This window comes from Anas acuta, chromosome 13 (genome assembly GCF_963932015.1).
Source record: "Anas acuta chromosome 13, bAnaAcu1.1, whole genome shotgun sequence".
Taxonomy (NCBI): Eukaryota; Metazoa; Chordata; class Aves; order Anseriformes; family Anatidae; genus Anas; species Anas acuta.
Window position 1 is genome coordinate 10,934,657 of NC_088991.1, and position 22,824 is coordinate 10,957,480.

A 22,824-nucleotide genomic window follows, 5' to 3' on the forward strand; every position below is an offset into this window, starting at 1 on the left:
CTAGCAGCGTTGCCTTCCATGCTGGGAAGTGTTTTGGAAAACTCAGAGGTACTGAGAACAATTTCACGTGAATTTTGTGTTTATAATCAACCTTGTTAGAGCAATTCCAGCAGGAGTGGTGGCTTCCCCCAAGCCCACGAGCTGGAGACCGTAGTGTTCACTGTTCTCCCCAGCTGACTCATTGTTTGGGACACTGCCAACCTGGGTGATGTGTCAAACTTGTGACCTCTAAGTCAAAAGTGTGATAAACCCATTACTGAGCCCTAAAGCCATCTTCTTGTGTACTCGGTGTTACTGTTATCAGTGATGGCCAGGGACACCCTCATCTGTGAAGTCCCTGTGAAATGTGCTGACCAGGGAGGTGGAGGTGGGAGGTGAGGTGGAGGAGCTGGAGGTGGAGGTTGAGGCCCATCCTCGACTGGCTGCTGGGAGGGGACTGCATTCCTCTGCTCCCTTCCACCCTGGGGTGGAGCCCAGTCTGAAGCTGCAGGTTTGCTTTCATGTGTGCTGGTGATGAGCATGCAATATCCAGGTAACCTTGTAACGTGCTCCCCCAGCCCTTCTTGTGTGGAAAAGAGACATCCACAGTTCCTCCTCTACTCAGGATTAATAAAGCTATGACTAGGAAAATAGGGAAAAAAAAAAAAAGGAAAAGAAAAAGATGCTGAGGGCTTAACCATAGCTGATTAACGATTCCCTGAGACACATCAGAAAAGGCTCTTGTGATAACCTAGACTTCTCCAAAGGGCTGCTCAGCAGCATCTCTCTTCACTCCCCTTTCTGCACCTCCTTGCAGAGGGGACAGCATCTTACATAGTGGTGCCTCCTGTTGTACTATGATGTGCCTCTGTGAAATCACCTTTTCATGACAAGAAATCCAAGCCTCTCTAAAATTATGTGTTTGCCAAGAATGTCCAAGACATGAGAATTATTCATTTATTTATTTATTTTACTAATTGTATCAATATTTCTAAAAGTGATATGGAGGTTATAGGATTGTATGGAAGCAAAGGCCCGTTCTCTGAGCTCTGGCTATAGGGCTGCAGTTTGCTAGGTAAGTGAGCAGAGGACTTGATGCATTACATATAATACCAAAGGTAGAGAGAAGTTTATTTTTAAGGTTGACAGAAATTTTTAACCTGGAAAACCATGATATCAACTTATTGGTTAGTGTAGTTGTCCAGACTGATGTGCACTACTATATATATATATATTATTTTTCTATGAGAAGGTAATTGCAAGCTCTTTTATCTTTTCTAGAGGATCAGTCATTACATCTGCTATGCACATGACTTTATTTATTTGTTTATTGTATGCCTTAGCTTCCAGATCTTTGGTGTTATGCAGCACTGCTAACCTCCTTCAAAAAGTGTTTATGGGTTGAAAGCACTGTTTAGGTGACAGGCATTACTTTAGCAGAGATATAAGACATTGAACACAATCAGGAGTTGCAGATCTGGCCGTGGTTTTTAGCGGATATTTTGTCTCTGTGCAAGTTTACTTCCAGTCAGAGAGCTTAAAAACATCAGCACTTTTAGCTCCCAATTAGATTTTTAAATTAACCCTTCATTAAGGTGATGGGAGGCGATAGAGGCACATTTCATTGTAATGAATATAAATTAGGGGTACATACAACCTCCTCTTGTTCTAAATGTTTGTCTGGAGACAGCCTTCTCCAAGGGCTTGGAAAATAACTGCTTTGATTTTCAAAAGAACCTGTAGTCATACTTAAAAACTATTTTTCTTCTCCCCCTCATGCTATATACAAAATCATACATTTGTTTAGAAAGTAAGTTTGGATACTTGGCATTGCTTGAACAGATGCATACAGGAAAAAGAGAAACATTTCATAGAGCATTTTGTGGAGCTGACATCGCAGTACCTGTAACAGCTAACTTTTCTTGGTGATGTTGGTCAGAGTTTCCATCTGACTGCTAAGGATTTTCTGAGTTTTGATGCACGTATTGAATCAGTATTTCTGCAAATGAGAGGCACTTCCTCCTCCTCCCTCCCTCCCCCCTTTTATAGGTGGTAGTAAAATGCTATTGGAAGAAATTTGATTTCTTCAAGATCCTGTGTAGAGGTGTGTGTAAATTGACCCAAAATATACTACAGCAACTTGAAGATCATCATTGCATATGTTGGGTGGTGTGAATCCAAGCATGAAGGAATGATCTATTCCTGCCAAACACCCTCAAGTGCTGGGCTGGCATTTTGTTAATTATATATGGTATTTTATTGACTTAATGTTTGTGCTGTGGCAGTGCCCATGCTCAGAGGCCCTGAGGTCCAGTTTCAATCCAGATGGATTAAACTCTTGCTAATATCAGTGCAAGAAGAGACCAGTTGTGAGTAAGAATTGTGTTGTGAGCTCTTTTAGTGTAGCATGGATTTAAAGCAATGAAATTGTGCCTGTAGGTGTGGTTGAGGAAGTTGTGATGCTCTCTGCCTCAAGGTTACGTGTAATAGTCAGAATTGTGTGCTTAAGGGATTTGGTTAAAATACATCTGTGCGTGTTTTGCCAGTTTTTCAAGATAAGCAAGAGTATGTTTTGTTTACCTTTATTGTCTGTGCCCTTTTCTGTTGCTGTGGAATATGAGTGCTCTTAGCAGTCAAGGTAGGCATGTGCTTAAGCTTTGCGGGATCAGGGTTAAGTACAATCCTTGCTGCGAACAGGTCAGTCTTGGCTATGTGAGTCAGTATCCTCATTTTTCCTTCTCAGGAGGTTAAAGCATTCTTTCTATTATTATTATTATTGTTGTTGTTGTTGTTGTTGTTATTATTATTATTATTATTATTTTCTTTTAATAGACTCTTCTGTTTTCAAAGTCTTTTGGGTTTGAGAAAAAACGTCTAAAGAAATAATTTTTATATATTTATTTTTCAACTTTTTTTTTTTTTTGCCATGATGAAATATGTTTTCTTATTCCCTCAGTTAAAACACTTTCCCTCCTTCCATTAAAAACTTTGAGAAGTATAGACTTATATTTATTGCTCTAAACAGCAAGACTTTATAATTTTTGTTGAACACATTAATGTATGCTGGCAATAAGAAGCTCAGCTCTTGTAGTTGCTTTTGTTCAACTGTGTGTATGTTCTGATACCCATGAACAGTCAGAAGAAAATGCACTGGTGGGCAGCACTCAGTTATTCCATGAGCTGAAAGCTCTGTTCCCTCTTTCCTCTCCAACAATTAGGCTATAGCTGCAATCTCTAAGGGAGGAAAAAGCCTGAGAGGATATGTGTCAGGGAAGAGAGGAGAAGGATAGCAAAAATCTGCCTATTGCGTAGTGCTTTCCCCTTATTTGTGCACTTCAACCAACAAATTAAAAAAAAAGTTCAGGTGTTTTGGTGTAATGTGTTTTTCTTATTTCCTGGAAATAACAGCAGTGGTCAGTTGAATGAGTCCTTAACAGTCAATTCTGTAATTTTAAAATGTCTATCTCATCTGTCCTTCTAAGCATACCAGTATCGCAATGGAAATATAAAAAGAAAGCTTGAGGAGTTTATTTTAGAGCCCTTCAGCTGCTGCCAGCTCATAGGAGCGGAGGGTGCCTTCTGTACCTCTCCAGATAAGTAAATTAACAAAGAACATTTCCCTGACCTCATCACATACACAGCTGATTTGGGCTCTTTACATCTAGATTTGCTCTGAATGATGAGAAAACAGCAGAAGGGGGAGTCCTAACCATAATTTCTCTGCTGTGATTAACAGCTTCTTCTCTGATTGTTTCAAAATCATAAAACAAATTTTCTTCATTTTTTTAAAGAAGAATTCATTTTTGTGCAAACAACATCACAAGAAATGTCAGCCTGGAAAGTTTAGATAAGTTACCAAAACTAGTTGTAAGAATAAAGGTAAGTAATTTCAAATTTCCCAGTATTATGACTGAAGTACTTTAACGTAACATTTGACTGCAGTGAAGGAAAATTGATCTAAAAGCCAGTTTAATCTTGAAATATTTTAAGAGTTCTTCCCAAAATGACAGTGCTGTGGTGGTAGTTTCTCAATGAAGTGGAGAAGTTATGAAGTTCCTTTAGAAAAGACAAACAGGTATGTTAGCGTAGTGATAATATTCTAGACGGGAACTTTATCTGAAGCACACTCTATTGCATCAGAGGGTATCTTAAGGCAAGTGCACTTTGTAGACTAGTTATTAGTGGCTGTTTTAGGGTTAAAAGTAGCCAGGTTCTGAAAGTACCGTATTGCCGATCATTTAAGAACCATAATCTATGTAATTCCAGATAAATGTATTATTTGCTGGAGGAAAGCCAACGTAAATGAGACATCTTCTTGCACATGTTTACCTCTAGAAATGTATCTTATGAAATGAGAGAATTGTGAAGTTGCATTATCAGCTTCATGGATTCCATATTGTGTCATTTATTGATTAGGTGCCATTACTAATTTGTCATTTTTTTCATAATTTTGTCCTAAAGCGTTACCGTTAGCCAAATTTGTCGACTGGACTCATGTGACCAGACATGCTGTCAGTTCAGACATTTAGAAACAGAGTTGATGCACAGAATAAAGGTGTAATAATTGTTAGAATACACATTGCATTTTTCCACAGGCGAGAAAATAAGTCTTACTGAAACATATCTGAGCCTTTTTGAAAACCTGCTTTTAAAATGACGATCATGTATTACTTATACTGTATAAATGATACAACTCTCAGTCTATTTCTGGGCCAAATGCAATTTCTAAGTACTTGAATCCCTTACTTTTTTTTTTTTTTGTTCTGTGTTACACTGGAAATATGAAATGTATGTGCAGCAGTAAGAAGTGTCAAAAAGTTGCTGTTCCTGTTAGTGATGTGCTATTTAAAATTTTACTGTAGAACCTCTACATCTCATGTAAATTTTGTGTGCCCACATTGTATCCATTTGGGACCTCTGAGCAAAAAGCAGAAGTATTTGCTTCATGTAAAAACTCTACTGATGTACAGAAATGATTATAGGCTTAGAAAGTAGTCTTGCTAGTCAAGATTTTTTTGTTGTTATTTTTTATTTTTGAGGTATTTCAGTTTTACTTCAAATAAGCTCTCTGGCTTCACTTCAGTTCAGTGCAATCTGTGCAAAAGCCATTTTGTGTAGCAACAGCTCCAGCCGCCTATCTACACCCCTTTATAGCAAAGGTGGTTTGTATTCAGGCCCTGTTAATGCAACCGTGTGCAGTGCTTAAGCCTTGGTTTGTGTCATGGGCAGCAGCCAGGTGTCTACACACTTCCTTGGTCACGTCGTGTCTACATCCAAACCTGCATAATGGTACCAGTTTGGAAAGGAAAACCTTTAAATGTCAGCTGCCTCTTGAAAACCTATGCATGGGATACTAATGTCACTTGGTGTTTTTTGTAATTCTGTTTTATTTGTTTACTTGTTCTTTTAAGGAGTTCTGGGAATCCTGCCACAGCAGTTCAGAAGATCAGGTCTCATTTTTATCCTTTCCCACTCCTTTGCTACATGTTGCTGCTCTATAGGGATGATTTTTCTATTTTCTGTACTAGGCAATACTAGCTTCCTACAGCCTCAATTTTGTTGTATTACTGGGATCATGAACACAGTCAGGGTGTATGTGGAGTAGTATTTATATATGTGTACCGTCACAGGGTGCTAAGTGCCTCCAGCTTGGTACCAGCATGCCAGCTGGGGAGAAAATCTGTTTTTCTGTCCTGCTAACACAAGAGTGTGGGTGCTCTGACTCAGAAGAGCAACTCTCATTGCTTAGGTGGGAGATTTGACAAGTAGATGGTTATAGGGAAACAGAAATGTTCTCAGCTGACTTCACTGCGTATCATAAACTTTATCTGGTCTCAGAAAATGTTTGCTTATGTGAGGTTCATTTGATGATACTACTGTGATTTCAGCATCAGAGGTTATCCCAGAACTGTCATGCTTTCATTTATCCTGTTTCCTGAAATACTTGTTCTCAGAGGATGGGTTACCTCACTTTCTTGCTTGCTTTCTTACCTTGCTTTCTTTTCATCCTCAGCTTTGTAATGTGCATTACCACCACTACCATCTTTTTCATGCAGAGTCGCCTTAGAAAAAGGGATGCTGAGCTCTGCAAAGGCTCTAAGACAAGCAAGTAATTACCAAGACAGGAGGTTTCTTCCCCAAACACTATACTGTCTCAACAGAAGGCATTTAGAACAATTTCCCTACTCTGTACTCAGAGCGATGCTTGTATTTAACAACCAGCACACAAACGCTACAATGACAGGAGGCTCAGAGAGCTTTAGTAGAGCTCTGTCTCCTGCCGCTTGCAGAAGTGAAGGTCTGCGCTCTGCCTGCTCATCCTGCCCAAGAGTTCTCCTTGGTTTCTGTCTATTCAGCTGCCAGGGGACCTTTTAGCCTGAGCTTCACATCCCAAGAGCTGATGAATTCTGGCAGGAGAATGGCATGATTTTGCAAATTCTGCCTCTGCTGTAAAAATTTCATCCACAGAAGCAGCGATGCCAAATGGCTGCCACTGCTTCTTCACACTTGATGACACCTGTGGACACTTATGTACATTGACAGCTGAACGAATGGCTTTCTTCTGGCTTCCTCTCTTCTTTTTGTCATTGCTGAGCATGCTGCAAAATGGGAGGCATCAGCATCTGATGCAGGAGACCTGCATTTGGTACTTGAGAAACTCCCTTATTGATTTCCTTACCAAATAGCTTTTTACAAGAAAACCATTTATTTACAAAGCTGATCTTAGATGAATATGTATTACAGAGAATAACACCGGAGACGTGTCATCTTATGATGTTACCTTGTACAGAGTTCCTCTCCATTTCTCCTAAGGAGCTGTTTGAACAACACGTGCCGAATAAGGAGGAGGACAGATGAGGACCACTTTTGCATACAAAGAGCAGGGCTATATTGTGTAGCTGGGGCTGTGCTGATAACTTCACAGTTGTTCCACCGCTAACGGCTTCATGGATACAAACTGTAGCAAATCTAATAAAAAGTTTTATTAGATTTGAGAATATTCTGAGAATATTGCTGTAGCAAGTTTTCTGCTGTTGAGTGAGAAGTAGCAATTTGGGATGGGAAAGAAGATAAAACTTAGGTCATTCTAGGTTTTAGTCCAGTGTAATGAACTTTGCTGCCTCTGAGGGGTAGTGTTGTGGTGTAGGGCTGACACACACTCCTCACTTGTTGCTGCTTTTTCTCTCCATCCTGCCTAAATGTACTCTGGGGGTGTTTCACAGTATCTGCTGGTGTTGGATTTTGATTAGCAGAATCAAAAGATTCAGAGCATGCAGCAGCCCACAGTGATTTCAAGGTCTCTGTGACAGCAAATATGGACTATGACCCACAGAAAAAAAATACAGAAATAATCATCATGTTAACAAAATATTGCAGAGAACAAAGCTCCTGCTGTAGAGAAAGCTGCTGTTGCTGGTCCATGTAAAAACTGCTCAGTAGAGTATACTGAATCTTAGGTGTGACAGCAGAAAAATCTGCTGAGAAGACACTGAATGAACCATAGTTTAAGTATAGGAGAAAGCTGACAAAATTAACTTGTCTTTTAGAAGAAATTTGTGAGTAGCTTCACTATTCCAAAGTGGATTCAAACCAGAAGTGATCCCCGAAGTTGTGCCGGAATAATTATACCATGTTTAGTTCCTAGTTATTCCAGAATAATGTTCTTATGGCCATTTATTAATAAATGACAGCAACAGATATATTTCCAGAGGTTGGATTCAGAATTAGGCTCCAGGCTGAGCTGTACTTCTAGGGCTTTATGTGCACCTGACTTGTTGGGACTGAGGTAGGTTAGAAGTGCCCATCAGCCTCCTGCTGGCAGCAGAGGGGCAGGTGTCAACCACTATACAGCTGCATGTATCTATCTATCTATCTATCTATCTATCTATCTATCTATTTATGCCATATAGCTAGTTGTGAAGGGGCTGGAGACATTCCAGTAGTTTGGATGGATTTGGGACGGGACACTTGTTCAGTCCTTGTATGCTTCTGCTTCTATTCAATTGGCTTCTGCCCAGTAGCATTAGCTACTGGTGGTGTTCCTGTCCTCCCTGATAGTTCGTTATTAGCTTGAATAGTTCCAGCTTATAAGGATAGTTAGGAACTGATATAGTGAATAAATCACTACCTGTAATAATCAGCAATTTAGAAATTTGCCTCTATGAGAAGTGTTTAGCAGTCTTATTTGTTAGGGAAAAAAGACAAAGTGATAATTTCTGAAACTAGAAATCTGTCTTTTTTCATTCAGTGAGAGGGGACTTCTACACTGAAATCATAATAATGTAATTCTTATCGCATCTTTTTAATTTATTCTGGTTTTAATTGGTATTTAGATGAAACACTGCTGAGCAGAAAAATAAAGTTCAGATTTTTTTTCTTTTAATTTTCAGGCTAGTCTCAGTAAAATGCAAATAGAAAATACTAAATGAAGGAAACTTTGAAGTAAACATGCTGAGATGATGTGGAACTTAATGCAAGGCAGCGAACAGTCAACAGTAATAAATGATTATATAAGGACTATTAAATCTTAATTTAGTATTCGTACAGCCCCATTGGCAAACATAATTTCTTTGATACCTAATTGGACAGTGTCCTGTGACTGTGAGGCAAAAATGATGATCCAAACTCATATGTGTTCTGATAAATGGAGATATCATTAGCAATATGAAGTAGGTGATCACGACTTCTCTCTTTTTCATAAATTACACTAAATAACCATAATGCTGCAATTTAGTGGTCCAAAGTTCATCCTATTCAGCAGGCCATCCATAGTCAACAGTTTAAAGAAAGGGGACCTGCTGAGAAAATGGTGGTCTAATCAGATGCCATAAAATCTGGCTGATCAGATGAGTCCCATTTTCTTTTTTTTGTAAGGAGATCCTAATGAAGCAGTGCATTGAGGGGATTCACAACTTTTGTTCCTCCGTTTGATTATTCAGGTTGGCTGCACCAAGTTCTAAACTAAGCAAGTGGAGTCTAATCCTCTGGGCTGTTTGCATACATGCTGTGTTTTACAGCAGACTTATTAAATCCCACTTTGCCAGCTACCAAATTGTGTGCATCTTATCTTCAGTCCGAATGATCAAAACACTAAAAGATGCGTCAAATCAAACCCAGTCATCAAATAGGAATTGGCTGTTATTGTCTACTCCCCGCTCGCTGGCTAATTTACTAAGCATAGCAAAAATGAAAAGTACTTCACGCTGCATGCTTCATGAATATCTAAAATGGTGCAAAGCAGATTGGATGCTGTGTGCATGTTGAACCAAAGGCTGAACTTGCAAACTTTGGGTCTGTTCTTAGTTATAACTAAGTATTGTGGTGTTATTTGAAGCAAGGGAAGCCTAGCAGTGCACTCGTTTCTGTCCAGTTGGGAGCATGCTTGTTTTGATTTGGCTACTTAAAAGAGATGCACTGTATTTTTAGAAAAAGACAGTACATTTACTTTTACACACACTTGTACTTAAATGGAGCAATGTTTGTTTTGCTTCAGCTGATTTTTCAGCTTTGTCTTCCCTTTAGCATTCTCTTATAACTCTCAACATCTTTGTATCTTTGACCAGAGCTACGCATTACTCCCTCACATAACATGCCTAGTAGAAAAACTAGCACTTATTTTTTTGTGTAAATAATGAAAACAGTATACCAAAGTATACAGCCAAGTATGCTAATGGAAAGTATCACCTATACCAAGTGTATTTCTCCAATTACAGATGCAGTGAGTTTCCTTTGCAGACCTAGAAATGGATGGAATTCTGCTCTTGCATTGCAGGAACCCAAACTCTCGAGCTGTGCTAAACAAAAAGATAGCATACTGCAGTGCTGTCTTGTGCTTCAAATAAATCCTTCCAGTGATTACAATAATCTAACAAAAGTTGAGGTGATTATTTCAGTTTTGTATATTTTTTCAGATTCTTATTATGGTGGGATGTGCTTTGGTTTGGTATCTTGCATCAAACACATTTCTTTCTTTGTGGGAATGCTCTGAAAGTCTTTCATTGAGACTGTGGAACAAACTCAGCATTTGTTGCTGCCTCCTGACACGTGTAAGCACTTTTACATATATGCACACTAATTCATGATGTATCTGAAACTGAGTTCATTTCAAAACTGAGCTCAATATGTTGGACATTGGGATGCCCTTCACAAGAGCACAGTAGTCATCTTCTGTTTTTTTTTGTTTGTTTGTTTGTTTTTTTCCTTCAACCTTTCTTTTCATTTCAAGCTCTTTGTAAATCTGAACAGATCCTGCTAATGCTCTCACCCTGTACCGTATTGCTTTGATTTGATATAGAATTAAGAAGTCAAAATAATTGTGCTAAGTTTGTCTTCTTTAACTGCTGTTTTAATGACTTCCATCTGAGTCCTTTCCATATCTTCTCATGTAAGCAGTTGATCCCCTACCTTTTATCGCCCTTCTTAAATTCAGCTAATCCCAATTGCCTGCTTTTGTCTTTGAGACAAGTCCTTAGGCATGCAATGCCCTCCCCATGCCAAGCTGTAGAGCCATCTCAGTGGCTACCCTCCTTATACCTGCTTGTCCTTGTCTGATTGCTCTGAAATTACCAGCAGAAAATGGGCTGAGAGAAACAATAGGGATCTCTGATGTTTATCCATCTGGCCTCAGACAACCTGGCTCTGTAGGTATGTACTTCAGGTTTAGGGAAACCTACCCAAGGAAGTCTCTGGCTTTAATTAGGGTTCAAATGTGTCTGCTCTGCAGGTCCGTCTGTGCTGGTACCAGGTGTACATAACTTTATAATCCAGATTCACCAGCAAAGCTGTTTACAAGAGCACTTCCAGGTTAACTTTAGGTTAAGCAAACCTGAGTCTGTTTAAACTGTTCAAGTTAACCTGGCTTGCTCTGACCGAAGTATCTCTGGAAGCAAACAGGCGAGTAGCGCTGCTGTGGCTGAGGAGGTGATGACCTTTGGCAGATGGCGTTGCAGAGATGCTTGGGGGCAGACTGATGAGCAGTAACCTTTTTCCTACAGTTGTTTGTAGGGTGTTTGCTTGTCTCATTTTACTAGCATGATCTCCTACTTGGATGTGATTGTACCAGAACAAAAATACCTTTTTTTTTTTTTTTTTCCAGTTTACTGTATCATTTCTACATAAGTAGTTATTACTACGTAAGTCTACACTAAATAAATCAGAATAATTCAAATGGGAAAATGCTACTTGTAAAATTCCCTCTGTAAAAGAAGCCAGAGATTACTAGGTTCTTGAGTCAGTAGCTGTTTTCTACACTGTGTAATGATTAGATTAGTAAACTTCCTGGAGGCTGATATAGATATTGGCATAATAAAAATAGTTAATTATGTTGGCTAATTAACTTTTTACCCATGCAGATTAAGACTATTTTCAATGATAAATATCCTTAAAAACATTTAAGAGTTAAGCTGTGTGCATATAACAGAAGGGAAATCTCTTATTTCTGATTACTGCTATTTTCTGTACTGTGAATGATTATTTTCCAGAAGAAAGTGAAAGTGAAATCATCTGTGTTCTGAGAGCAAAAGAGAACATCTTTCTGTACTGTTAATTTTTTAGCTATGTAACACACCCAAGGCTAGTTAGCACGCACAGAATTTGGTCGAAATTTGCTCAGCAAAGTACTTTGTATGAGGGTGTGATTTCAAAAGCCCTCAGATTGCTGGCCTGATAATCCCAATAACACCACCACTGTGCCAGTGCTGAGTGTTTTGGGGGAATTGCATTATTTGTGACACTTTCTCATTTCAAAAATCACAAAATGGACCACTGCAATCAACTGAGCTACTGCTCTTTCTCTTAACTGTGGTTGTACACCCAGAAAGGTAATGCTTAGTAAATGCTTAAAGGTAAAGAAGTGATTTTAACCATATTTCTTTGCAGTAGATACAGACACCTGAAATAGTTTCAAATACCAGAATATCATAGATTGTTTTGTCACCAGTCAGGGTCTCTAGGATCCACAAATTTGTCAGCCATTTGATTTATTGTAGCCAAACATAGCTATTTAATGATATTAAAATATTCCAAAGTTTTAGCAAGTCAGATTGCACATGCTGTGATGGAGAAGCGCGTATCATCCTCTGTTTGTTCAACACTGCTCCCCTTGAATAAATAAAATATCCTAACAGTTTCCAGTGTCAAATGAACTGCTGATTAATGACTTTCAGTCTCTAGTTACACCGGAGAGTGCTAGATTGCCTGATTTCACTTGCACTTACTCCGTTCAAGCCTTTAACATAGGCATGTTGGCTATACGAGTTCAAATAAACCCAACGCAAAGCTGGGAGAGGTAGAGCAGGGCTTCCCCAGCCAAGCTGCTCATCACCTGGAAGCTAAAGCAAATCTGTCACAGTGCTAGCTGTCAGGGCTAAATGTTCCCCAGGCTGGAAATTTCACTTTTGTCAAACCTGAAGTGTCTTAAACTAAGAAGCTGAAGTGAGGTGTAATTGCCTGCCTGCAGTACAAGGTAAACTAACAAGTCATTGGGCGAGTAAAAGACATTCTGTTTTGGGTTTAGGTGGGTGATGCTGTGCTGCTGGAGCATCCAAACAGAAATAGGAAAGTGTGTTAGAGTGCTTTAAAGATCTCCATTGCAGGTTGTGCTGTTGACAGGTTTGAAAAAACAAGTGAAGCATTAAGAGCATAATTTCGAGTTAAAATGTTTACTGATCTATAATGTTACACGCTGGCTTGTTTTGTTTTTATTTACGAAAAACACCACCAACAAAACCCCACACATGTTCAGCCTTCTGTAGGTTTAGAGAGATGCCATACTTGAAATAACACTTTCTTGATGTTTAGGATTCCCTAATTTCCAAGGAAGAAAAGCTGATTATCTTCGGAGGCAGCCTCATACAGAAGTGCAGACCCCCACCAGCCTTCCGCTCCAGACTGGATCAATGCAGAGAAGTGCTCTTTGATGGACTTTCAGGCCCTGTGATCTCCCAGCCCTGGGGGTTTAAAGGATGAGCATATCAATCCAGGACCACTGAACTGCATTTCCATTGCATGAGGGCTCCTCCTCCTGGCTTTGTCCGGACAAACTCGGCTCCTCCTACTTTTGTCACTATTCTTTCATGCTTTGTTTAGCAAACACAAAAAAAGCTTTGTTTGTTGCTGGGTCTTTTTTAAGCTTTGCATAAAACAGTTTAAAGTGCCGTAATGCTGTGTACCTGTGATCACCTTCAGGGTCAAAATCAGTTTACAACAGATTAACCTATTTATCTTTTTTTTTTTTTTTTTTTTCTCTTTCTGAGTTTTAATTTGCACAAATGCAGATTGGGGTTCTGATGAGTACAGCCTTCCTACTTTACTTCTGACTTTGCAAGAATCCCTAACTGTTGTTTTCCCTGGGAACAATCTCCTAGAAGACAGCACATGTGTGCCTGCCTTTCTTTATTGCTGTTGTCCTGCTGTGTTTCAGCATACTGAGCAAGAAGAAAACAGTCCACACGTAATTTGTAGAAGTTTTGGTAACACTGGTGCAATTATTTTACTTTCCCTAATAGCTGGCTTTAAAAATGTGCGTGTTTAGACGTGGATTTTGATTTCAGCTGTAAAGTTTATTACAATTACAATGTAATAGACCCTCTGCTCATTTCTGGTATCATCTACCTGTAAAACACACAAACAAAAAAACCCTGCTGTGTGATATAGCCCCTTCTGCCCACTGCGTTGGAGTAGTTTGAATCTAAGTCATGAAGTGAGAAATGCTCATTGAGTTTTGTGCATCTTTAGCAGTGAAGATCGATGAAATAACTCACCCAGTGGTGTAATGGATTCTTCATTATTTATCATCTTTGAAGCCATTGCCCATGCAAAAGAGCTGAGTCCACGGGAGAATAAATTCATAGTTACTCATGTTAAACTGGAATTAGCACTCTAGGCAATGTTGCAAACTCCCCCCAAACCACTGCATGCCCACACCTTAAAAATCCATGAATTGAATGGCTCCCCAAATTGCCAAAGAAGCAGAGCCCTAAGGGAAGGATGTTTTCTGGTACTATATTGCCATATCACACCCAAAGTCATCAGAGATGCTGGTGACTTTACGTTAGATTAAATGGTGGAATCCGTCACTTTAGGAGACTGTCATTTGTGTTAATCCTTGTTTGCAGAACTCAAACTACTCTTTTTACATTTCCCCAGAAAAAAGGTAAAAAAAATTGCCTTCCCTACCCAAGAACTGTCACCGCACTCCTCGTCCCCCCATGTACTTCCTTTATTACGAAAGGTGGAGAAACTACAGCTCAGTGATGCTCTTTCCATATTCTTGGATTATGTTTTACTGAGGGACTCCGAAATATTGCAATATCCTGGTAGTAAGGACTGAAAACTCATGCTTTGACGAAGGGTGGCTTTGTAAACTTCTGCCAAGAGCCCTCTTTTCTGAACATGCCAGTCAAGAGCTGGGGTGGACACCACAGATCTGTCTCAGCCAGGCCTCAGGCTACAGCAAGGCATGGAAAGAGCTCTTGTGGCCCTGATGGATGGGCTGATCCTAATGGACTCGCTGTAGCACTTCGCTATTATTGATCCCTGTGCATGTTTGGCTGTCCTATTTCCCAGAGCTGTACAAGCATAAAGGAAATGTTCTGAAATGGGTCAGGCCTTATTTCTTAGACTGAGCAAGTGAAGTTCCCCTGAGCTCAGACTGCTCTCTGGTGATTGCAGCTCCTGCCCCAGGCACTCTTAGAAGGCTCAGGTACAGTTTATAATCCCCTACTGTATGGGCAGGTCTGATCTTTATATCCTTCTTGGTCTCAGCTCTACAGTCCTGTCATTTACTGAGCCAGTGAGGGCTGGTTTTGGTAGAAAAACTTGCTGAAAATGTGTAGTTTTCTATCAGTTTAGTGAACTGGACTGACTTTTGAGCACGAGAGTCATAACAGGCGCAGGTGATGGGGTGTGACTGTGTGGTAAAGAATAGGAGCAGAGACATTGGGACTATGGCACCAGTAGGTCTGTAGATAAGCTCAGCCATCTTCTGTGACTCTTCTGCATAATTACAATTCTCTGGAGTGTAAAGAGAGTGAAAGAGCTGGAGAAAATCAAGACAGTGCCAGCAAATAATACACTAGACTGTTTTGCTGCCTTCTGTGTCACGCATTCACAGCATGGTTTCTTGGTTGACCTTATGTTAAATCTAATTTGGCAGGGCTGAGGTTGTATTAAGTCAAGATATCCTTCTGCTGCATATTTTAAGGAGAGATACGTCTTTAGAGGTTAAGGTGGGGAGGCGTGGGACTGGGCTAGGACCGTATGCAGCCTTGTGCTTCTTTTGAACTCCTTGCTGCTGCAGATGCCTACAACCATGGCAGCAAATTTCCCCTTTCCATCTGCCATCAGAGGTGTCCCATTCAATTGGGCCTGGGTCTGACCAGGATGACCTATGCATTCCTGACCTCCCGACCATTCAGCGAGGCCACACATCCTGAAAACTTCAGTACAAAAGACAGCCATCAGCTCCCTTTGCTTAGCAACAACCATTACCGTGAGCACATCAGCCTGATGTTCTGCGCTGAGGACTGATTCTGTAATGCAGAGTGCAGTTCAAGGTCTCTGCCTTAGCATTCAAAGCCCTTTGCACCACTGACTTGGTCATTTCCCCAAGGACAGCTCTGCTGCAAAGATATGGTGGTAAAATGTGAGGTGATAAGAAAACTTCTGTGGGGATTTCAGGGCTGTGGAAGCAAGGCCCGTTGAGCTCCCACCAGATATAAATGGCTTTCCATGAGCTTTTCTCCCCTTGGTCTCTCTCCCCTTTGCTCACACACGTATACAGCCAAAAAAACCTTAGTCTGCACCAGATACCCCTCTTGTGAAAGAAAAGAGGTTTAACTTATACCATTGTTTGAGTTTATAAGTGTTTCTAAAGCATTTGAAAGCAACTGTGATGGAGCAATAAAAGTGCCGAAAGAGATCTCGGGAGAATCCTGAGTTTAGTGCTGAATCTGATGGCCTCTGAGTCCGTGAATGATGTTGCATCCATAAATCAAAATGCTCCAACCAGACCCTTTGGAAGGAAACCATCCTGTAAAGCAACATTCAAACCTGCAGACTGTGACAAAGCAATAAATCCAGTCCTCAAGAATTTGCTTTGAGAAGCCCTATTGCATCTACTGTCTTGTTAATGAGTAAGTCCCTAAGACTCTTAGAAATAACCAGCTCAGAAAAGACTGTCACTTTTAATGTGGTAGTGAACTATAGCTCTGAGAAAACTTCTGTGTTCATATAGAAAGTAGGAGGGGGGATCTTCTAAATATTTGGAGGGTATTGGGAGTCTTCTTTGCCTTTCAAGTATTAACAGAGAATCGTGCCTTTTAAGAATAATCATGTGTTTCATTTGAATATAACAGATTTTTGTAGCAAAATTGAAGAAAAACAACACAACAACAACAACAAAACACCTCAATCCCTGTATGCAGAGAATCAGCAGAAATGGTGTTGTGGAGACCCATCTTCCATTTTCAACTATTTCAGCTGTAGGATTTTACCCTCCCTTTATTTCTCTACCTTCTGTCTTCCCTGCTTAGTGTTTGGCAGGCCTTTTTACTCAGTGCTGGTGTGAGTATTCCTTGTTTTAGTCTAAATAAGCTGTGTTAGCTTAGGTAATGAAAATATTATTATTTTTTGCTAACTGACCTTGTTTTGATTGAAGTGGCACACAAGCAGCTGGAAGAGGCCACGTGGCCTGAAACAGTTCAGTCTGTGGCTTTGAGCCTTGAGCAGAAGTCAGCCAACATTGTCACCTGGACAGAGCAATTGTCCAAAAACGATCCCTTTTTCTGTCTGCACTTACGAATGGATTTCTTCCTCAGTCTATTAGTACTGAACCTTGACCTGCACCATCGTTCATTCTAGGTGATGGTATCATTTAGAACTCTTGTGAGATAAATATTTCTTCAATAACTGTTAATTAACAGGCACACCATAAAAAATATTCCATGTTCAAACACAGTAGTGTTTGAAGAGCAGAACTTATCCCTTGTAAATCAAAAGAACTTTTTTCTTTTTCTAGCAAGTCCTCCACCTGCTCAGGAGCCCCAGGAGTGCATTACGTTACATACCAGACCCAAGTGTTGGGACCAGTGTGCGAATTGTGGATTCACTGGCCTTACCCATGTCACCTCCAGATCTCTGTTATACTGTGGGTGAAGCACAGTGACAGAAGGATGCTGTGTGTCCCATCAGGAAGGGAGGTGCTTCTGTCAGATGGTCAGTTTGAGGAGGTAGTTGGAAAATAAAAGTTATTGTGAAGACCTTTCTGGAAAGTACTGAGGAAAGGAGAGGATTTTGAGTCCAGCAAGTCAAAGCAAAATAATCATAACTCACAGAAAATAGCCACGGAAATTACTCAGAAATACTCCTGCTATCTAAACCATAAGCTATAAATGCATACTTTTTATTAGTTACATTAACTTGGTTGTTTTTTTTTTCACTTTGTTGGATATGAAGTTCTTGAAAATGAATGTGCCAGTAGTCTTTGTAATGCTGGCAAAATCCTGCATCTCTAGGCAGATGATCTTTAAAAAAGAACAAAGCTTGACTCTCAAGTGGTCTGAATCCAATACTTTAGTTGGGAATTAATTCTTAGTTCAGAAATGATGATTGGCTAATTCTATGGAATAAAAAAGTTAAAACCAATACATGGAAGGAAGTTCTTACAAAAGGAAAAGTACTATAACCTCAGTAGTAAGTTTAGCTGCTTGCTGTCACATTTTAGAGAAGAATTCCTGGCATTACTTGTTTCAGAGTAGTAGGCTGGAATATGAGAGGGTATTTCCTGATGATCTAAAATTACTGAAGAATATCAGATAACCATTAGAAGCACGGACAATTGCTAGTTTATAGTAAAGGACCAGGGCAATTAAGTTCTCATCTTTCATTCACAGATACTATGTTTGAAATCCTTCAGTCTCATCCTCATTGCAATTGTCACCTGTAGCCCCTAGTTCATTGGCTTTTTCCTCTTTAGTAAAGGAAAAGAGTAGAAAAATTCACTGTCTGTGATGAACGGTGAGAACAGAACCAAATAATGATTTTTAATGATTGAAATCAAGGAAAAATGTGGTACAGTGGAAGATTCTTCTGTATTACTTCAAGATATGAAATAGTTCCATTCATTTTTGCCAGAGTCACTAAAGATTTATGGCCTGTTGCTATGATGGGACTGTCTGTCTGTGTTTCAACAGATGGAAAACCATAGCATATCCTTGCATCCTCAAAGGGAATCAATTCATTTTTCATAATTTGAGAATACTGCAAAATACATAGATGGTATCGTGTGTGGAAAAGTCACCAAAGTTTGTGAGAATTCTCTGGCACTCATTCAAGCTTCTCATTTCTTTCTGTTATAGCTCTAATCTTGTGTTTCAGAAGGGCTACATTTTTACAGTGAAATCTAGAAATAAAAAACAGGGTTAAAAATGTCATTAGAATTATTGCCAAAAATAATGCAAAAATGCATTATTTTTGCACTGTACTTTCTCCTTTACAAAAAAAAAAAAAAGTTGATAACCATATAATCATGTTTCTGTGGCATTGTAACAATTTTGGCAACTGTGAAGTGCTGTTCTATACTGTTTCTGATGATTTCTTTTTAAATAACTATCAGTAGCTTCTTCAGATACCTGACACAGGTTATTATTGTTAGGATGTATTTATTGTGAGATGAGACCTGCATAAGCAATATTAGTATCTAGGATTTTGAGTAATTAAAGGAATTTGCCTGAACAGGAAAACCAGATTTAGCTTTTTAACGTGGTTGTAATTACTCGTTATCTTCTGTTATAGGATGTAGTACTGCTCTCAGGCTGTTCATTTTGATACAAGAAAACCCTTTCTTTCTGAATCAGTGTGTATCATACCATGGATTGCCTCTGGTGTTTAGTCTACTTACTGCCGGCTGTCTCCCAACAGAACATTTATGCCATGTGTATGCCGCAGACTGAGAAATCCTAACACAGCTGGGACTATGGATTAAGCCGTGTAATTAACTGAAATTGTGTCCTACCCATTTTTCAAGTGAGATTATCCTGAAGAGCTGAACACCACCTTTGCGTCCCAGGGGTCTGTGAAGTCTCACTCTCCTAGCTCTCCCTTCACACTTGTCTGTGTTGTGCTGGAAGCCAGCAGTGGGGTAGGCTCTTTCAGTGTTAACTTTTAACTCTGTATAAGTTTAGAATGCATTTTAACATAACTTTTTACAACACCAGTAGACTCACAATATTTTTTGCCATTGAGGGGGTGTCCTCAAAATAAGCGTGCAGATCTATATGGAGGGGGCAGTGTCCTGGTTATCTGTCGAGATGAGGACTCTACCATGTCAGAGCCAGGCTTTGTGTGGGTGAAATCTACAGCAATATTTACAGATTTACTTTGGCAGTCAGGTAGATGTGCAGGTACTTGAGTAGTATCTTTTCTAAGGTTTATGTGCATACACTCCATTTTGTGAGCTGAGCATGGGCTCCTGATGGCCACTGTTCCAGCACAGCTCCTGTAATTCGGTCCCCAAAATCCAGCTTTGATTTTTGGGTATATTAGATGTGTTTACGCACAGCTACTGCAGCTTTGATAAGTGACTTTCCAAAGTCAAAGTGGCTTACCAAAGCCCTCTTACCACCTCAGAAAAACAGCTTTCAGTTATTGCAGATTGGTTTGGGATTTTCTCATTCACTGTACGTGGAACCTGCTGGTTCAGCCTAATTATTTAAGAAATATCTCAGTTCTGGCAAAACATGTGCAGTGAATACCTGCTTGCTTCAGCTTTCCTAGTGGATTTTTTCATTCATTTAGTCCTTTTTTACAGGAAGTTATATCTGTTAAGATTATTTTCTCTTCTTAAGCTGTCATTGCTCCTTTCTTTCACAGGCTTATCTTGTGAAATACAAGTTTCCATGGAGATTTCATTTAAATAGCTCCCAGATTCTATTTAATTCATAAATCAGAAATCTATAAACCACACCTCTCTCTTTTTTTTTTTTCCAAGTGTACAAGGACATGTTTGAAAGAGGACATCATTCATTGGCTTGTCAATCAAACGTATATTTGCAAACATTGGGTCTCAAGTCTTTCAGAGCAGGAGTCATGTCTGGAACAGACTTAATTTGTTCATAAAACAACAAATTTTCACATCACAAAACAGCAGCTTTTCAGATCTGCCCCAACTGGGACAACTTGCTTATACTGGTGAAACAGGACCAGATAATTAATTTGAGGCACCTTAAACTTCCAGTCTGCTTTCTGTTACCTGGGGTCATGTTCAAACAGGATGCACAGTGTAGAGTGAAGCGAGGGAGTTTGTGGCAGAAAGCTAAAGCCAACCTCAGCGGGCTGTCTATTGCCAGGCCTGTTTGAGCACACACACATAATGACAGCTGGTCACTATGGCAGACAAAGGGTCAAGACCATTTTAAACTGGTATACTCCAGTGCAAGAAGGAAAGAGAAAGAGAGGGGAGATGGGAAGTAGTGTCTGTAATCACTGCAGCAACCTGACTCCACTGTAGCACTGTCAGGGTGCAAATAATATACTCCTGGACTGCTATGTCTACCACAGAAAATGCAGCCATCTCTGGAGAAAATTGGGGAGTGCCAGCTGATATTTAATACAGCCAGCAAACCATTAGGTCTTTTTTTATTTTTATTTTTTTGTCAGCTATTCAGGAAAATCCTGAGAAATCTTGCTAGCAGAAAAAAAAAAAACTATATTCTTGGGCAATATTGTACCCCTAGGAGAGAAACATCCTTTCTGAGCATAGTGGGCATATCCTGAGCTGCAAACATCTCTTTGAGACCACCTTAATCCTAGTATTGTTCATCAGCGCATACAACATCCTTCTTCAATAAGATAAAAATAAACCTTTGTATTAAGATTTTTCTTATTCTTCTGGCAGAATGAGAGAGGAGAAATAAAACTGCATTTCAGTTGCATTGAGATATTATTCTAAACAGTTGTGTGATGGGGAGGTAGGAAATGCCAGTTCAGTGCAGTCATTTGCTCCATCAGTTGAACAGTGGTCCCAAATGATGGCTAATCAGAGATAAAGCAGGCACCAGCAGTGCAGTTTCAGTATTGCAGCTCCAGCAGATTTGCAAGGGAAATTCAAATCGACAGGTGGTCCTTACCTTTGGCAGAAGGTCAAAAGAACATCACAACTTTCTCATCTCCCTGTTTTATCTTACAAAGGTAGAGGGAACTGGGGAAAATATCCGAGTTTTTTGTGGTGTTAACCTATTATAAATACAGATACAGGCACTCAGGGACTTTCTGATGTTTCCAAGTGTTTGAGAAAAAAAATTAACTGCTTTTTTCACAGAACAGAGTTCCACTTGAAAGCTCGTTCTTCCAAAGCTCCATGATAAAGCTAAGCATCTATTACTAAAAAGTTATTGTGGTAGTATTTTAACATCTTATTTTGCAGAAAGAAGTGGGTTTTTGAACAGTTACTTTTACTGATGTTCTTGTGTATAATTTCCCCTTGCTCAAGTCTTACAAAAGCATTTTGTTTTACTCAGTTGTGCTGGTAGTTGAGATGAAACCATGATCGGTGAATACAACCCTCAATGTCAGGTTACTTGGTAGTGCTAGTGTTAGGATTCAGATCCAGATTTCTGATGTGCCTGCCTGGAAGGGTTGAGGCTTGGATCATTAAAGCAGTCCATTAACAAGACTCCTGAGTCAGATCACATCGACTGTATTTTTTTTTCCGATCTAAATTAATCCTATTAACCTGTCTTTGGTGGTAGTATCCAAACGTTGTTCTTTGGTGGTCTATTAGAGCAAAGAAGCTTTGATACTGCATGATACTGCAGACTGGGTGCAGTTGGTGTTGCGACAAGAATTTGTCTTGAAGAATTGGTTAAATTATGCCACTGGTGACAAAGTCATAGTGTGTGCTTCTTCCCAGGGGACAGTCACATCTAGTCAGGTGCCTGGCATTCTGTCTCTGAGGCAGGTTGACGGTGGGTGCAGAACCCCTCAGCTGTTTGGTCTACCACCTTCTGATACACAGCAGGAGATGTGTGGGTGATAAAGTGGTGGTAAGGACTCTTAAAAATAATTTATTTCAAACATAATTGAAGGGAAAATAATTGGATTATTCTCAGCCGATGAGCCAGAACCCTTCTTATGAAAAATAATTTTCTGTGTTCAACAATGAAGCAAATAACAGAACTAAATAAAAATGATGAGCATCCCCTTTCCTTTTTCAACTGCAGTTCTAGCTCACTCATTAGCACCGTTGCACAGATGGACCAGGGGGAAACAGAAAGTAAAGGTGATTAATTAAAAGAAGAAGAAGAAATAGAGGGTCGGGGAGGCATACTGATGTGAAGGTCAAGATAATTTGCCCTCTCTGTCATGCGTAATTGTAGTAGGTGTAACAGTTAATTTTTTTTTGTCTGAAAATATGTGTCATGATTGTTTACAAGACCACACAGCTAACTAGGCCCTGAGCTGAATTTCAGCTGTAGCTGCTAGCTGGTCATGTAGGAAAACTCCTGCTGGGAAGAGAAGAGGTTTGGGCTCCTGTTGCTTTGCCTGTGCAGGGTCAGAGTCCAGGCTCCAGTTTAACTTAAGGTGAAACTTTTAGTGTTTGTAGTAAGATATCAGAATTTGAGAATGTAAATAAATAGGGTAATATATAATAAAGGAAGGGCTTTGTCAGAGACCTGCTTGTGACTGCCCCTTTCTTCAGCAAGTAGTATCTACCAAATGTTTTGGCAGGTGTTAGATTTTAGCTTAAGCCATTTACCCATTCAGAATCTACTTTGCAATGAAGGTAGGATGTCAGTGGGTGTAGATAATCAATGACTTCTCATAACTTCACTGAAGGATTGATATGGT

The 22,824-nt window shown here is 39.7% G+C and overlaps 2 long non-coding RNA genes across 12 annotated transcripts in view; both read left to right on the plus strand.

Moving 5' to 3' along the window:
* Positions 1-22,824, plus strand: part of LOC137863596 (uncharacterized) — a 202,939-nt gene that overhangs the window by 106,520 nt on the left and 73,595 nt on the right. The window lies entirely within an intron of this gene.
* Positions 375-13,138, plus strand: LOC137863600 (uncharacterized). The gene is made up of 2 exons (XR_011101001.1): positions 375-532; positions 12,778-13,138. It is a non-coding gene; the product is annotated as an uncharacterized lncRNA (long non-coding RNA).